The sequence below is a fragment of the Capsicum annuum genome, chromosome 7 (genome assembly GCF_002878395.1).
Source record: "Capsicum annuum cultivar UCD-10X-F1 chromosome 7, UCD10Xv1.1, whole genome shotgun sequence".
Taxonomy (NCBI): Eukaryota; Viridiplantae; Streptophyta; class Magnoliopsida; order Solanales; family Solanaceae; genus Capsicum; species Capsicum annuum.
Genome location: NC_061117.1, coordinates 22,426,021 through 22,445,744, shown reverse-complemented (window position 1 = coordinate 22,445,744; position 19,724 = coordinate 22,426,021). Strand labels below are relative to the sequence as shown.

Sequence of the window (19,724 nt, the reverse complement as noted above, 5' to 3'; positions counted from 1 at the left end):
GATCAAGGTTGATGGACCGTCAACTCAGCGACGGATCATCGCACCCACCATCGCAAGCCCCTTTTTATTTTTTTGAAGTTATTTTAACAAGGGTATTTTGGTCATTTACCACCCACCTATTTATATACCCAATTATATCCAATTTCAGCCATTTGGTTCATTATTACTTCACGACCAATATTAGGGTTTCACTCTGACATTAATCTCCAAGAAAAAAATCTAATATTCTTCAGGAACTAAGGGATTTCCAATTCTTTGAGTTCAAGAACATCAAGAATCTTAACCCAGGTATGCATAGTGTTCATTCATGGACTCCTTTGAGAAAGTACAGTTGATCAGAAAAAGATTCTGGGCTGCTCTGAGCCGACAGAAGTCTTATGCAGATGTTCGTAGAAAAGATCTTGAGTTTTTGATCGGTGATCATGTCTATCTAAACTTATCTCAAATTGAGGGAGTAAAGAGATTCGACAAGAAGGGAAAGCTCAATCCCCTATATATTGGTCCTTTCAACATTCTGAGTCACTTTGGCAAGGTAACTTATGAGCTCGAATTGCCTTCAGATCTAGCCTCAATTCATCCAGTCTTCTATGTCTCTTTGCTCAAGAAATGTATAGATGACCCACCAGTTGTAGTCCCTATTCAGAGCATCGATATTTAGAATAGCCTCTCTTATGAAGAGATTCCAGTTGAAAAACTAGACCACCAAATTCGTAGACTGAGGAAGAAAGAAGTCCCTCTAGTTAAAGTTTTTTGGCGAAATCAGTCCGTCGAGGGTGCTATTCAGAAGCAGAAGAAGTCATGCATACCAAGTATCCTCACCTCTTATCCGCCAACTCAGATCAAGCTCTAGTTAACAGTTCTCCTAAAGCTTATCCAGTTTCATATTCAGTGATAGTCACAAACTTGGTATCAAGTACCATTGCATATTAGTCATGCATTCATGTATCGGTTCATTTATATAATTATACATCAGACATGCATTACCATTGTAAGAAACTTGGTTCATTATAACACCTAGCCATGCATTCATGAATCAGTTACACATACATCACATATGCATGTTCAGTTAGACAGTCATTTCAGTCATGATATCATGTTCCAGTTATTCATGTTCAGTAGCTACGTTGGTTATTATTTCCCCTCACTCGCAGTCGAATTCGAGGACGATTGTTCTCAAGGGGGAGATATTGTAATAGCCCGTACTTTTTCCTAGCTTGAAATCATATGAAAAATGTTATAAGCATTCATTAAAAGATTAATCCACTATTGTATATATGGTATTTTTAAGATTTTCAATTTTTGTCAGGTGGGAAATTGAATTAACTTTCCAAAGATACAAATGTTGTCAAAATCCGACATCGGAGGAGAATGTTATGGCCAAAATACAGAAGGCTGTAAAATAGCCTAGATGCGATGGTGAGGTCAATGGACCGTCTCCCACAACCGTTGCCACAAGGTAGTGAGAACTTCCTTCTGCCTAGGAGTGACTACCGAGGCCGATGGACCATCGTACTAGCGACGGACCATCACTTAGTCCATCACATGGGAAATAGTGAGGCCAACTTCTGGATAAGGTGCGACGGACCTTCGCCCAAGCCATCGCATCCAAAATAATGAGACCCTCATTTAGCATAAAAGTGACGGTCAGGGCCAACGGACTATCAACTCAGCGACGGATCATTGCACCTACCGTTGCAGGTCCCGTTTAATTTTTTTGTTGTCTTTTTAACACGGGTATTTTGGTCATTTACCACCCACCTATATATATACCCAATTATATCTCATTTCAGCCATTTGGTTCATTATTACTTTACAACCAATATTAGGGTTTCTCTCTAACATTAATCTCCAAGAACAAAATCTAATATTCTTCAAGAACAAAGGGATTTCCAATTCTTCAAGTTCAAGAACATCAAGAATCTTAACCCAGGTATGCATAGTGTTCATTCATGGACTCCTTTGAGGAAGTTCAGTTGATCAAAGTAAGACTACGGGCTGCTCACAGCTGGCAGAAGTCTTATCCAGATGTTCATATGAAATATCTCAAGTTTGAGATCAGTGATCATGACTATCCAAAGATCTCTCTAATGAAGGGGATAAAGAGATTCGCCTAGAAGGGAAATCTCAGTCCCCAATATGTTGGTCCCTTCAATAATCTCAGTCGCTTTTGCAAGGTAAATTATGAGATTGAATTGCCTTCATAAATAGCCTCAGTTCATCCAGTCTTCCACATCCCTTTGCTCAAAAATGTATAGGTGACCCAGCAGTTGTAGTCCCTATTCAGAGCATCGATGTCTAGAATAGCCTATCTTATGAAGAGATTCCTATTGACATCCTAGACTACCAGACTCGTAGACTGAGGAACAATAAGTCCCTCTAGTTAAAGTTCTTTGGCAAAATTAGTCCGTCGACGGAGCTATTTCAGAAGCAGAAGCAGACATGCGCACCAAGTATCCTCACCTCTTCTCCGCCAACACAGATAAAGCTCTAGGTAACAGTTCTCCTAAAGCTTACCCGATTTCATGTTCAGTGTTAGTCACAAACTTAGTATCAAGTACTATTGCATATTCAGTCGTGCAGTCATTTATCGGTTCAGTTATATAATTATACATCAGACATGCATTCTCATTGTAAGAAACTTAGTTCATTGGAACACCCAGTCATGTATTCATGAATCAGTTACACATGCATCAGATATGCATGTTCAGTTTGACAGTCGTGTCAGTCATTATATAATATTCCAGTTATTCAAGTTTAGTATGAACGTTGGTTATTTTTTTCCCTCACTCGCAGTCTCATTCGAGGATGAATGTTCTAAAGGGGGAGATATTGTAATACCCTATACTTTTTGCTAACTTGAAATCATCTCCAAAATGTTAGAAGCTTTCTTTAAAAGATGAATCCACTTTTGTAGACGTGGTATTTTTAATATTTTCACTTTTCGTCACGTGGTAAATTGAATTAGCTTTCTAATTATACAAATTACCTCAAAATTCGACATCGGAGGAGAATGTTATGGCTAAAATACAGAAGACAGTAAAACCGCCTAAATTTAATGGTGAAGCCGATGGACCATCGCCCACGACCGTCGCAGTTAGGCAGAGAGAACTACCTTTTGCCTAGGAGTGACGGCCGAGGCCGATGGACCGTTGGACTAGCGATAGACCATCACTCATGCCACCGTAAGGGAAACAGTGAGGACACCATCTGGATAAGGTGTAACAGACCATTGCCTAAGCCGTCACATCCAAAATAATGAGACCCTCAGTCAGCCCAGAAGGGATGGTCAGGGCCGATACACAGTCAACTCAGTGATGGATCATCGCACCCACCGTCGCAGGTCCCATTCAATTTTTCTGAAGTTATTTTAATAGGGGTATTTCTGTCATTTACCACCCATCTATATATATACCTAATTATATTCGATTTCATTCATTTGGTTCATTAGTACTTCACAACCAATATTAGGGTTTCTCTGTAGCATTAATCTCCAAGAAACAAATCCAATAATCTTCAAGAACAAAGGGATTTCCAATTCATCAAGTTCAAGAACATCAAGAATTTAAACCCAGGTATGCATATTGTTCATTCATGGACTACTTAGAGAAAGTCCAGTTTATCAGAGAAAGACTCCAGGCTACTCAGAGCCGATAGATATTTTATGCAGATGTTCGTAGAAAATATCTCGAGTTTGAGATTGGTGATCATGAATATCTAAATATATCTCTAATGAAGGGAGTAAAGAGATTCGGCAAAAAGGGAAAGCTCAGTCCCCGATATGTCAGTCCCTTCAAGATTCTGAGTGTCTTTGGCAAGGTAGCTTATGAGCTAGAATTGCCTTTTGATCTATCCTCAGTTCATCCAGTCTTCTATTTCTATTTGATCAAGAAATGTATAGGTGACCCAGAAGTTGTAGTCCCTATTCAGAGCAGTGATGTCTAGAACAGCCTCTCTTATGAAGTGATTCCAATTGAAATCCTAGACTACCAGACTTGTAGACTGGGGAACAAAGAAGTCCCTCTAGTTAAAGTTCTGTGGCAAAATCAGTCCGTCGAGGGAGCTATTTTGGAAGCATAATCAGACATGCATACCAAGTATCCTCGCCTCTTCACCGACAACTCAGATCAAGCTCTAGGTAATAGCTCTCCTAAAGCATACCCAGTTTCATGTTTATTGATAGTCACAAACTTGGTATCAAGTACCATTGTATATTCTTTCATGCATTCATGTTTCGGATCAATTATATAATTTTACATCAGACATGCATTCTCATTGTAAGAAACTTAGTTCATTAGAACACCTATTCATGCATTCATGAATCATTTACAGATGCATCAGATATGCATGTTCAGTTGGACAATCATGTCAGAAATGATATCATGTTCCAGTTATTCATGCTTAGTATGTACGTTGGTTATTCTTTCCCCTCACCCGCAGTCTAATTTGAGGACGAATGTTCTCAAGGGGGGGATTTTATAATACCCCATACTTTTTCCTAGCTTGAAATCATCTCAAGAATGTTAGAATCTTTATTTGAAAGATGAATCCACTATTGTATACATGGTATTTTTATGATTTTCAATTTTTTATCACATGGGAAATTGAATTAGGTTTCCAACGATACAAATTTCGTCAAAATCCAACATCGGATGAGAATATTATGGCCAAACTACAGAAGGTAGTAAAACTACCCAGATGCGATGGTGTGGCCGACGGACCATCACAGCAAGGTAGTGAGAACTACCTTCTTCCTAGGAGTGACTATAGAGGCTGACAGCTTGTTGGACTAGCGACGGACCGTCGCTCAGGCCGTCGCAAGGGAAACAGTGAGACCACCTTCTGGATAAGGTGCAATGGACTGTCACCTAATCCATCGCATCGAAAACTGTGAAACCCCCATTCACCCAAGAAGTGATAGTCAGGGCTGACGGACCCTCGACTAAGCAATGGATCATCGCCCCAACTATTCCAGGTCCCGTTAAATTTTTTTAAAGTCATTTCAACAGGGTGTATGGTCATTTACCAACCACCTATATATATACCAAATTATATCTGATTTCAGTCATTTGGTTCATTATTACTTCTCAACCAATATCATGGTTTCACTCTAGAATTAATCTCCAAGAACAAAATCTAATATTCTTCAAGAACTAAGGGATTTCCAATTCTTCAAGTTTAAGAACATCAAGAATCTTAACCCAAGTATGCATAGTGTTCATTCATGGAATCCTTAGAGAAAGTCCAGTTGATTAGAGAAAAACTATGGGCTGCTTATAGCCGATAGAAATCTAATGTAGATGTTCATAGAAAAGATCTTGAGTTTGAGATCAGTGATAATGTCTATCTAAATATCTCTCCAATAAAGGGAGTAAAGAGATTCGGCATGATGGGAAAGCTCAGTCCCAGATATATCGGTCCATTCAAGATTCTTAGTCACTTTGGCAAGGTAGCTTATGAGCTTGAATTGCCTTCAGATCTAGCCTCAGTTCATCTAGTCTTCCATGTCTCTTTGCTCAAGAAATGTATAGGTGACCCAGCAATTTTAGTCGCTATTTAGAGCATCGATGCTTAGAAAAGCCTCTCTTATGAAGAGATTCCAGTTGAAACCTAGAATACAAGACTCATAGACTGAGGAACAAAGAAGTCCCTCTAGTTAAAATTCTTTGGCAAAATCAGTCCGTCGAGGGAGCAACTTCGGAAGCAGAAGTAGACATGCATACCATGTATCCTCACCACTTCTTTGCCAACTCAGATCAAGATCAAGGTAATAGTTCTCCTTAAGCTTACCCAATTTCATATTCAGTGTTCTTCACAAACTTGGTATCAAGTACAATGCATATTAAGTCACGTTTTCATATATCGGTACAATTATATAACTATGCATCAGACATGAATTCTCATTTTCAGAAACTTAGTTCATCAGAACCCCCAGTCAAGAATTCATGAAGTAGTTACACATGCAATAGATATGCTTGTTCAGTTTGACAGTTATGTCAGTCATGAGATATTGTAATACCCCATACTTTTTCCTAGCTTGAAATCATCTCAAGAAAGTTAAAAGCTTTCTTTGAAAGATGAATCCACTTTGGTATATGTGGTACTTTTAATATTTTCACTTTTCATCATGTGATAAATTGAATTATCTTTCCAACGATACTAATTTTATCAAAATTCGACATCGGAGGAGAAAGTTATGGCCAAAATACTGAAGGCAGTAAAATTACCCCGATGCGGCAGTGAGGCCGATGGACCATCATACACGACCGTCGCAGTAAGGCAGTGAGAACTATATTTTACCTAGGAGTGAAGGCCCAGGCCTATAGACCATCAGACTAGCGATGGACCATCGCTCAGGCAGTCGCAACGAAAATAGTGAGGCCTCCTTCTGGATAAGGTGCGAAAGTCAGGTTGACGGATTGTCGAACTTGCGATAGACCGTCACTCAAGCCATCGCATCCAAAATAGTGAGACCCTCATTCAGTCTAGAAGCGATGGTCAGGGTCGATGGACCATCAACTCAGCAATAGACCATCGCACCCACCGTCGTAGGTCCCATTCAATTTTTTTAAAGTTGTTTTAATAGTGGTATTATGGTCATTTACCACCCACCTATATATATACCCAATTATATCCGATTTCAGCTATTTGGTTCATTATTACTTCACAACCAATATTAGGGTTTCTCTCTAACATTAATCTCCGAGAACAAAATTCAATCTTCTTCAAGAACTAAGGGATTTCCATTTCTTCAAGTTCAAGAACATCAAGAATCTTAACCCAGGCATGCATAGTGTTCATTCATGGACTCCTTTTATCCATGAATTCCAAGAATCCCTTTTCCAACTTTAAGTTATGGATTTTATTTATGACTTCATGATTGGGTTGTACTTGTTCACGTTGATAAATGAGAAATTGAATTTTACTCCATGTTGGGTGATGATTTCTATGTGGTTTAATTATTATAGATATAGATTCATGCAAATCTATGACTAAACTCTTCAATGATAAAATTAGTATGTGATCATGACGTTTAATTATTGTAAAATGATGTTTACATGTACCCTGCCTACTATATGTTTGATTTAATGCCTAAATGAAGGAAAAGTGCCTAACTAGCATATTGTCATGAAATCTCAATATATGTACAAACTTATGCCTATCACATGTTTGATGAAATTCTTCAGTAAATCTATTATGGTGATTATTATGTATTCAAGCAAGTCATTCTTTGTCAGTTTCCTTCCATCGAGTCCTGGGGGTACTTGTACCCAAAATATTAGTTGTATGCCTAGAGCCATGTCGTATTTTCATGATACTCTCAGTCAAGCTATGATCCTTAGACTTCAAATAGTCTTATGACTTAGAAAATCTCCATGATCTCATGAACTCAGCCAGTTGTTATCCATCAGTAGTATTTCATCAGTCAACAGAAGTCAGTAACTCAGTCCATATTCAGTTCAGTAAATCATTTTCAGTGTCTATTCCGATGGGAGTAGAAATTATCCTCGAGTGAACCCAAGAATGGGAACTCACCTATTTTATAAGGGTGTGATTCTTAGAAACAATCCTTGAATTCCAAAACTATGTAGCTAGCATAGGTTGAGACATTATAGCCTACTATATGAGGGTAGATGAGGTGGATTAGCCTAATATATAAGGGTTCCCACCATTCTCATCAGAGTTACTTGTTATATTAGGGCCACTCACATGTTGTCCTTAGCAGTGGTGAGGTATTGACACCCTTCCAATCAGGTCACAAATTGGACCCCAATTAAGCTATAATGCATTATTTGGGGCATGTTGGTTAGATGACTACTTTCCATAGTTTCAGTATCAGTATCAGTCAAGAACTCAGATAGTTCTTCATATTTCTAGACTATCAGATACAGTCAATTCAGCTACAATACGGAACTCAGCTAGTTCCATCAAATTCAAGACTATCAGATGCAGTCACTCATGTTATCATTTATATTAGTATCAGTATGTCATGTTATCAGTATTCAGATTTATTAATCATGATATCACATTATTATTATCAGTTATTATGTCTCAGGCATATATTCTCACGCTTGTGATAGTCAATCTATTATTATTATTACTCATGCATATGAACCCTATGCGTTTAGCCTGCCTCACATGAATACCAAATACATTCAAAGTAATGACGCATTTGCGCTAGGGTGTCTTATACCATAGGTTTAGAGACACGAGCTCTAGAGTAGCAGTAGATTCCCATCTCAGCAGTCAGAGTTAGCAGTGAGTCCTCATCCTTCGACGACATAATTATTTCCCTATTATCTCATTAATTAGTTTATTAGGTTGAGTTAGTTAGGTACATGTACCATTAAATCCTTACTCAGACAGTTCAGTCAGCTAGAGGCTTTCTAGACTATTGTGTTCAGACAGTTATTTCAGCTGTTTTAGGTATTTCATACCCCTTTTTAGATGTTATGTTTTCCTTCAGATATGTGAACCTTATGTCTTTTTAGTTCATGTTTCCATATTATTCAGTATTTTATGCAGTATACAGGTACAAATATCAGTCATGGGTTAGCTTATGGTCCTTCGGGATCATGAGCACTGCTTAGCATTTTGGGTGTCAGATTTGGGGCGTCACAAATATGGAGAACACATTTTTGGAGTAAATTTATTATTTTGCCCTTCTTTTTCAAATATCCATTTCGGGGGTCTGTATTGACCCTAAATGAAAAGTAGTCAATATGGGTATTGATGGATTGATTTTGATGTGTAGATTCCATTTTTGATATTTTTAGTGGAGTTTGAGACTATTCTTAAGGAGTAAGTCTTTTGGAGAAAAGTCTTCGTTATAAGATTTTGACTTTTGAGGTAGGTTATGGCTTAACTCTATTAGATTATGTTGACTAGTAGATGATAGTACAAAATGCATATTAAGGATGGAAACTAATCATGAAAAATGACTATCTATGTATTGTGCTCATGTGGGGGGCTATATATGATGTAATTATTGAAATTGAGATATGATGTGATGTGTGTGACTATGTGGGGACCTATATGGTGTTGAAAGCCTTGAATATGTGTGAATAATTTATTGTGTTATTGAAATAGCTAATATTGTTTCATTGGTATATTGTGATATATTCATACTTATTAGTATATGAGACATGCGGAAAATTGATGGATGAAACGAAAGTAATGAGTGTATATTGGCCCATGTGGTTGTGGAATTGTAAAATTATGGTTGGTTGTGGAAATTCATCACATGGATTGTTTGTGGAAATACATCATATGGATTGGTTGTGAAAATACTCATTTTTAATGGTTGTGAACATTGCATTATCATTCTCATGTAACCATACACATCATTTCACTTGTTTGTTTAATTACTTTATATATACTTATTGTCATGTATGTGTACTTAATTTATGTCTTATGTAATGTATGTGCTTTGGAAATACTAAATATTGGTATCGGATATTAGATTTTATGGACCATCTCCAAAGGATCATGCCAGAGAAACGTTGTGGATATTGGTGATCTTGAAGTTGTGTGCCAAACTTGAGGATGGATGCCAAATTGAGACTATGTGCAACACTCAATGTAGTGTGCCAATCCCATGCATCATCATCATACACATTGCACCCGCTTTATTGTGTTTATGTTGTCTTTGAATTGCCATATTGACTTTTTATCTACATATTTATTCGATATCTTGACTTGTTAACATCTAATTATTCTATCTTCCTTTAATTATACTTGATGATCTTGACTATACATGCCCCTTTTTTATTCAACTTGTATGTGATTTTCTGTATATTTGTATCTCTATATTTTGTGTTGTTGTATTATATATATGGATATTATATAACTGTTAGTGTAAGCGGTATAGGCTACTGTTGTGGGACATTTTCTGATTGCAGGTGACGTCCCTTAATGTATATTTTGTATGCTTTATTTACTACTTTGCTTGGTCGGCCTATGATACCTAGTGAGTATAATTGGACCGTACTCATGCCTACTATGCCCTTATGGTGCAGGTCCTAGCTCGAGTGTGCCTCAGCTTTCTTGACTCATGTGATTATTGGAGCTTCAACGACAGTGATTGGACATTAATGTTTCTAGAGTTCACCTATATATTTCTATAGTAGTTATGTCTGTATTAGTATTTCTATATATTTCTATAGTAGTTATATATTTCTATAAGAAAGTTGTCTTAACATCAAGATGTTCTAATTCCAAATTATACATGGTAACTAAGGCAAACAAGACACGAATAGAGCTATGTTTAACAATAGGTGAGAAAATATCATTAAAATCAACTCTTTGTACCTAACTATAGCCCTTTACAACTAATCGTGCCTTATACCTTGCATCTTCAACCCCTGGAATTCCATCTTTTTTCTTGAAGACCCATTTGCAACCAATGATTCTGCTTCATGATGGAGGCTTCAAAAGAGACTAAGTACCATTCTTATGGAGAGATTAAATTTCTTCATTCATTGTAATCAACCAAATCAACACTAGAAATTGATTCTAATTAATTTGATGGTTCTCTAATTTCTTCAATTTGTCTTGCATTTGAAAAGCAAATGTAATAAAATCTCCATAACTTCCTGGATTGTGAATCTTTCTTGGTCTATGTGTTGCTATGGAATACTTAATTAGTTCAACTTCGAGAGCCACAACTTCTGGCTCAACTTCTGGAGTTTCAACTATATTTTGTTCCACAGTTGATGAGCTTGGCTCAAAAGGTATGCCAAGCTCAACTTCAACCTGCTCATATATATCATGCTTGTCGTTCTTGGTACAAGAGCTAGAAGACTCTTTTCAAGAATGTATCATAGGAGAATCGTCAAAGGTTACATCTCTGCTAATTACAAATTTTGGTGACTTGGGATCAAGGCATGAAAGTCTATATCTTTTCACCCCCGATGCATATCCGAGGAAAATATGCTTTTTAGCTCTTGGCTTGAATTTTCTATTATTTACATGCATGTAAGCAGGACAACCAAAAACTTTAGTCAAAGTAATTAGCAGGTTGATCTTGGGCATATTTATATGTTCAAGGAACCAATATGCACCCAGATTTGGACTTTTTTTGAGAACTTTAATGTGAATTCTTGCATATGATTCATCTTTAATTATGTTCTATATCCAATGGCTATGATTAGTGTTTTCAGGGCTCAAATCTTAATGAATTAGATTCAATTGGATACATTGATGATATGTCATGGTAGAAGGAATAAAATTCATAGGAACATAGCTCAGAAAGACAAGATGGAAGGCAGAGCTTCATATTTGTAAAGTCACCGTATCGCGCCGACTGACAAAATGGCGTTTAGTCGAATTTCAGTGGGGTAGCGCAATTATGGTGCATCACAAAGAGGCTCAAATTCCCATTTGTCAAAATCCAGAGTTGGTCTGCGATTTCACCGTGTTATGGTGCAAGCCCAGTTGCCAATTTATGACACCTGAAAGTTTAGTGCATTGCAGGGGAAGGAGATTTCACAATTTTCAAAAACTAGTGGCTCACCGCGATAGTAGCGCATCGTGGTGAGTGTAAATTTCACAATTTCACTGAAAAATGGATTTCCACGATTATACAAAGTTTGACAGAATATGAAATTTTATGGAATGGTGCGACATACCATCTGGAAAAATCAGGAAGATTTTTAGTATTTTGTCCCAGCTATAAAAGGAAAAATCTAAGATAAATTTGGGGACTTTTGGCAAGCACACCAGCAACGGAAAAGGCAGAAAAATACCACTTTTAAGGTTCTTAGACTTTCTTTGAACTTCTTTTATTCAAGATTTATTCTTGGTATGATTAATTTTCTCTCTTTGATGTTGAATTCAAACATAAGTGGCTAAATACCCTTATTCTGGGGTTGAGACCAAGAACATGATTACTCTTTGATATTCTTTATAGTAGTTTATTTTTGGATTATCATCTGGGTTGTTCTTAATTTCTTAAGCTTACTATTTTTATGAGTGGCCACCGTTAGAATAAATCTATATTGCTATGTGAATCCGGGAGGAGAATCATAGGATAGAACAAAGAAATTAAGGATCAAGGTTCTTATCCTTTTATAAAAAAAAAAAAGGGGGTTTGAATTAGCATCTAGGATAGGGATATACCTAGACGCCTTGCTTGGTTCAATGGCAAGAAGATAACTTTATGAATCCAGAAGAATTGTTGTATCTTTGAGGAAGTTTTAGCAGAAATATTCAATAGATAGAAGATTTGAGGTTGGGAGACAAAAATTGTAGCATAAACCTTGTGAATCAACAACCCGATAACCAATTAGACTACTATAAGAATAAAAATTTGTAGGATTGTTCGAAGTGCCTCAACCCTGAAATTCTTATCATTATTGTTTTTCAAGATGACTATGAATTTAAGAACAAAAATGTAAATTAATAAATAAGAAATAAAAATTTACGAATAGAGCAAAGCAAACAACGGTTTTGAGTGCAGGCAACTGACACGATGCATAGTCCAACTAGTTAAAGAGCGTATCCCCCACAATAGATGCCTGATGTGAGCGTACAGAGGAGTGACAATAAACTACCTCAAAAAGTTTGGGTTTGCCTTTGGTATGCCCAACAACTCATTAACATCTGCTGCAGTGAAATGAACTTCCTTCCCACAAATCATCAACTCATGATCGGGGTTACTGGGATCCTAGTTACCATAAAACTCATGTACTAAGTACAAGTTGCACTCAGTAGGCTGATGAAAGATGAAATTCAATATTAGCTGCTCAATTCATTGTACCATGGTTAGGCATTCCCTCAGTAAACTTGCTCGATCACTGAACACCTTAGGGAGGTATTTGGCATCAGTATGCTTTGAGTACCACTTCTTGCCCATTTCGTTCATAGCCTTATACCCAAACTTTCTGACCTGCCTACACTGAAGTGGTGGAGCTCGGGGTATCCTAGTGAGTTGGCTCTCAGACGGCCTGCTTTATTTCTGAGATGGTGCAGAGGTACCGACCTTGGACATTCCTTTGATTGGTTGGGGCTCCATGATACCTATGTCATACAACGGATGCAACAAACAAACAAATAAGTATGTGAAACACGGGATGGCTAGCCTAAACTGAGTGTGAACAGGTGATACCACCCCACACTTAGTTGCTAGCTGAGGCATGTGCAATAAATAATAGGGTACTCAGACTTCCCCATATTTGAAAAAAACTTTGCTCACATACACAGGTTAAACAACCAACCCATGATAATTTACAACTTATATTTCTATACGTAAGATTGGTAAAATGTATCGCAATGCTGAGTACAGCATCAGTACTACCTCAGTCATTCAAAACTAAACGTGTATTCAATCCGATGCTTAACTCCAGATTCTCGCACAATTAAGATAGCGATAATGAGTATAATATCAATTCAATTCAAATATACCTCAAAAAATTGAAACTACTGTATGTCAAGAAAAATAATTCATTTCTAACTAATTTATTCCCATAGCATTTCATCATTACCACACAAGGTACTTAGACTTCCCATTGCAGAATGACACAATCGCAATGCTTTAACACATTCACACGGTGTGTACTATCAACAAAATGCAATATTTCATCATAAGAACTCAACTCACAATATCCCCATTAATTGTACCTCATGGATTCACAACTATAGTATACACCCTACATTTTACCACACAATTTTCATCAATCAACGAAACCACTCAATCATTTTTCCCAATTAAAACTTGATTATCACCCCTGCACTTCAATTTAGCCATCCTTATCTTACTAATTAAACAATTCAACTCAATACTATAAATACTATGATGAAGGATTCACAAAACTTGTAAGGAAAATCTTAGCAGATAGAGCTTATAATGCACAACAATTATGAAGAATAAAACCAATTCATGCCCAAAAATATTGAAATTCTCAATAAAACAAAAGAAAACATTGAAGAATTGAAGCACTTACCTTAATTGTTGAGTGAAAGATGAAAATCTTAAGGAAAATTAAGAGAGAATTTGTTTTAAGGGAGTAAGAAGCGGCGCTGACGGCGAGAAAGTAAGGGAATTATGGTTGAGGTTATATTTATAGAAGGGCGGATCGGGCTAGGTTAATTTAAAAATTTAAGTTCAATTTTGACCCTCACCACGATGCGGTGGTATCGCGTTGAGCCACTGGAAAGTGCCAATCGCTAATTTACCATTCCACTACGATGAGGTGATATCGCGCCAGGACACAGGAATTGGACAATTGTCAATTTTCCAGATGGCGCAATGTGTGCGTATCGCGCCAGTCTACTAGAATTTTACAATTGTTAAATCACCCGATGGCGCGATGCAATAACATCTTATTTCATATTCCTAGTGCATTTTTAAACCTTTTTACCTGATTTTTTTGCACCTGCTTTTCACATATTAACTTTTTGTAAACCTGATTGCTTCATTGTACATGTTGTTGTCCTTGGTTCCAACTTTCTCATCCCTACAAATCAAACAAAAATAAGAAAACGTTATAAGAAAATGTGGGTTGCCTCCCACTTAGCACCATAGTTTTGCTCGTGGCACGATTCATCTTTTTGTATTTTCTCTTTATCTTTAACACCTAAAAATTAAACTGCCTATTACATTACATTTGTGGTTTGCCTCCCACATAGAGCCTTATTTTACGTTGGGGCACGACTCAGCTCAATCTTATTCATCAGTAAAGGTGATGGACATGTTGTGCTTGTCTCCATGATCATCCCAACAATGCTTCACGCGTTGTCCATTCACTAGAAACTTTTTAGTCTTCTCTTTGTTCCACAGTTTAACTGCTCCATGAGGCGTCATTTGTATTACTTCGAAAGGTCCAGACCACTTAGACCATAATTTTCCTGGAAACAACTTTAACCTTGAATTGAATAGCAGAACAAGTTGTCTGGGTTCAAACACTCTCTCTTAAATTTGTTTGTCATGCCTTCTTTTGGTCTTCTCCTTACATAGCTTGGCATTTTCATAGGCATAGAGCCAAAATTTATCTAATTCAATAAGTTGTAACAAACATTTCTCCCCTGCGACTTTCCTCTCAAAATTTAACTTTTTCACGGCCCAATATGCTTGATGTTCCAACTCCATAGGTTGATTCCATGCCTTATCATAAACCAAGAGATATGGAGACATCCCAATAGGCATCTTGTAAGCTGTTCTGCAAGCCCAAAGTGTGTCATGCAACTTCTCAGCCCAATCTTTTTCCTACCTATTCACGGTCTTCTGTAGTATCTGCTTAATGTCCCGGTTGGACACCTCAACTTGTTCACTCGTTTGGGGATGGTACACAGTGTCCACCTTATTCCTAACACTATATTTAGCTAAAAATTTCTTAAACCAATTGTTAATAAAGTTCGTACCTCCGTCACTGATTATAGCTCTTAGGGTACCACATAGGGAAAATATTTACTTCTTCACGAACTTCAGCACTACTCTCGCATCATTAGTAGGACAAGTTGCAGCTTTCACCCATTTAGATACGTAATCAACTGCCACTAGAATGTACAAGTTTCCATTGGAAGGTGGGAATGGTCCCATAAAATCAATTCCCCAAACATCAAATACTTCAACTTTAAGAATATTATTTAGGGGCATCTCATGACGCCTTGAAATTTTTCCAAACCTCCGACATTGATCACAATTCTTAATGAAAACCACTATATCTCAAAATAATGTTGGACAAAAGAAACCTGATTACAACACTTTTTGAGCTATTCACTCACCTTCATGATGTCCACCGTAAGGATATGACTGACACTTTTGTATCACTTGTGTGAATTCAGCTTTTGGAACACATCTTTATATAATACCATCCAAACTCTGCTTTAAAAGATATCACATATATAAGCACGAGAATCATGGAGCAATTTCTTCCTCTATTGAATTGTACTTTCAGGAGGGTAAAAGTTACTTGCCAATAATTCGCAATGTCTCATACCAAGGAACTTTACAATCCTTTATAGACAATAATTTCTCATCCAAAAACTCTTCCCAAATGCAGAGAAGGTTATCAACAACATGACCATGAGTCTCTAATCTTGATAATGGTCTGCAATTTGATTTTCTGCTCCTTTACGATCAGGTAGCTCTAAGTTAAACTCATGTAGTAACAAAATCCACAGGATCAATCAAGGATTTGTATTTTTTTTATTTAAGAGTTACTTGATGGCCACATGGTCTGTGTGAACAATAACATTTGCGCCCACTAAGTACACTCTAAATTTATCAAATGCATAAACCACCACTAACATCTCTTTTTTAGTGACTGTATAAGTCATTTGGGCATCGTTCAAGACTTTACTAGCATAGTAAATAGAGCAAAATGCCTTGTCTTTTCTTTGCCCCAAAACTGCTCCTATAGCCACATCACTAGCATCACACATCAATTCAAATGGCAACTCCCAATTTGGAGAAATCATAAATAGGAGCTTCTATCAGCTTCTTTTTCATCTTCTCAAAGGCTTCTTGACAATCTTCCCCAAAATCAAACTTGGCCTCTTTTTCTAACAATTTGCACATCAGGCTCACAATCTTTGAAAAGTCCTGAATAAAACGCCTGTAGAAACCTACATGCCCCAAGAAACTTTGAACTCCCTTCATTGTGACTGGATGTGGTAGCTTTTCAATCACTTCAATTTTGGCTTAATCTACTTCTAGTCCTCTATATGAAACTTTATGGCCAAGGACTATTCCTTCCTTCACCAAAAAGTGTCACTTCTCCCTGTTCAACACCAAATTTGTCTCTTCACATCGAGATATGACTTGATCTAAATTCTGCAAGAATTTATCAAAAGAATCACCATAAATAAAGAAACCATCCATAAATACCTCAAAAAATTCTTCAACCATGTTGTTTAATATTGCCATCATGCATCTCTAAAATATTACAGATGCATTGCAGAGGTCAAATGGCATACAACTAAATGCATATTTACCATACCGACAAGTAAACGTCGTCTTCTCTTGGTCCTCAGGAGAAAAGGCGATCTGATTATAACTTGAGTAACCATCAAGAAAATAGTAATATTCCTGCCCTATAAATCTATCCAATATTTGATCAATGAACGGGATGGGATAGTGGTCCTTCCTTGTGGCTTCATTCAACATCCAATAGTCAATGCAGATTCTCCATCCAGTCACCGTGCAAGTGAGAATTAGCTTATTTTCTTTATTAGTAATCATGGTCATCCCACCTTTCTTTGGGACACAATGTATTGGTCTTACCCACTTGCTGTCTAAAATTGGATAAATAATCCCATTATCGTGTAACTTTATGACCTCTTTCCGCACCACGTCTTTTATCACTTGATTCAACCTATGTTGTTGCTGCACTCTTAGTTTGAAACCTTCTTCCATGTGTATCTTGTGCATGCAAAAAGATAGATTTATTCCTGTAATGTCAGACATCTGCCACTTGATCGCCTTCTTCTTTCTTTTCAACACTATCATTGCTTTCTTTACCTGCATATCAGATAATCATATAGATAAAATAATAGGCAAGGTTTCATTGTCACCAAGGTAAACATATTTTAAGTGAGGGGAAAGAACCTTAAGCTCCAATTTTGGAGCTTCATCAATTGAAGCTTTGGGGGATGGACTATTTGGCTTATTCAATGGCTCTAAAGGCAATTTTCTTGTTTCAATGACTGTCGAATTCATGACTTCAATTAATTCCAATGCCCCCACATATCCATAAAGATCACAACCCATCGAGGCTTGCTCTAATGGATCATTAGTAAATAACAACCTCTAATGAGACTCTAAATCTATAACGGATATAGTAGACAACTCCTCATATATAGATGGCAATTTTAGCACTTTATACACATCAAAAACCTACACTTTATCATGCGCTCTTATTGTTATCTTCCCTGCTGCTACAACAATTAATTACTATCCTATTGCTAGGAAAGGCCATCCCAAAATAAATGGAACAATAAGATCAGCTTTAAAGTCAAGAATTACAAAGTCCACCGAAAAGATTAAGGATCCTACTTGCACCAAAATATCTTTAATAATACCATCAGGCCTAGAAAGAGACCTATCTGCCAACTACAAAACAATAGTAGTGGGTTTGGGACTTTCAAGACCCATCTTCCGGTACCAAAATATGTATATAAGATTGATGCTAGCCCTCAAGTCACACAATCCATGAGAACTGATGGTCTGCCCAATAGGTGCCTATAACATAAAACTACCTGGATCCTTCAACTTTGTGTGTAGTTTATTTTGTATCTTGGATGTGCACTCCTCAGTAAGTGCAACTGTAGCATATTCAGTCAACCGTTTCTTATTTACCACTACATCCTTCAGGTATTTTGCATATTTTGGAACACTTTATAGAATATGAACAAGAGGAAAGTTTATGTGAACCTGCTTTAGAAGATCCAAGAAATTCTTGTAACTTCCCTCCTCCTAATATTTTCTTGCCCTTTGAGAATAGGGTAAACGTAAAGTATTCTTTTCCACGTGAATTTCATCACTTGCAGCTTTTTCCTAGACTTTTTTCTCCTTGTTTTCTTTAGAACCATTATCACAGACTGTGGGAATAACCTGCTCCTAAATCTTCTCCTTAGCTTGCAATCCACTTTTTGTTGTAATCGCATTCACCTACTTTGACTTTGCCTCAGTATCACTAGGCAGGCATCCTTGAGGTCTTATATTCTGTGTTCCTGCAATTTGACCAAGTTGCAACTCCAGATTTCTCATAAGCAATTATTGACTCTTCAATTCTATTGCAAACTGTGCTTGTTGAGTCTTTACTTCTGCTGCAAAAAGTGCTTGTTGAGCTAAAAGTTGTTTTATCATCTCTTCTATATTACTAGCTTGAACAGTAGCCCAATATTCTGAACCTGCTGTTGAATTGATTGCATTGGCCCTATAAGATTAGTGTTTTGTGCCTAATTTTCACTCCATGAGAAATTAGGATGGTTCCTCTAGTTGGGATTATATGTTTTCCTAAAATTATGCTATCTCTGATGATTTTCATTCCCAACATAGTTGATAGAATATGGATTAGCCGTGCAAACATCTACTGCATGCTCACTACTTCCACAAACCTCACACCAAGAATTTGCCTGTTGGACTACATTACCTATAGCTACTACTTGTGTAACCCCCAAATTTATGTTATTAAGCTGAGTAATCATATGATTTTGCATTGCTACAATCTGTTCTTGTAATGCAGTAAATTTGTCTACCTCTAATACCCATGCAACCTTCTTAGGAGAACTCCTCGAATCAGCATGCTAGTTAGGATTCCCTTATGAAATCTGATTCAGCAGTGTGTACAATTCTTCATAAGTCTTTTTAAGAGCCTGCCCACCTGCTGCCGAATATAAGAGAATCTTCGTATTTGGTTCCAATCCCTTAATTAAAGTATGGACAAGAACATCATTGGACTGATGATAGTGAGGAAAATTTCTGAGCATACCTTTAAATCTCTCCCAAGCTTGGTAAAGATTCTCTCCTTCTTTCAATCTGAAACTTAGAATCTCACTTTTCAAACGTGCAGTCTTCCTGGATGGAAAGAATCGAATAAGGAACTTCCGAGCTAGATCTTCCCATGAAGTGATGAGGAGTGGTGGTTAAGCATGTAACCATTTTTCTGCTTCCCTAATTAGAGAATAAGGAAAGAGTGTCAATCTAACATAATCAGAATTCACCCCTTCAGGAATGTAAGTATCGCTTATTTCCAAGAAAGTCAGTATGTACTGTTGCGAGTCTT

At 37.1% G+C, this 19,724-nt stretch overlaps 1 non-coding gene across 1 annotated transcript; it reads left to right on the top strand.

The window, feature by feature from the left end:
* Positions 1–19,399: 19,399 nt before the first annotated feature.
* LOC124886223 lies at positions 19,400–19,506 on the top strand. The gene has a single exon (XR_007043309.1). It is a non-coding gene; the product is annotated as a small nucleolar RNA R71 (small nucleolar RNA).
* Positions 19,507–19,724: the final 218 nt, after the last annotated feature.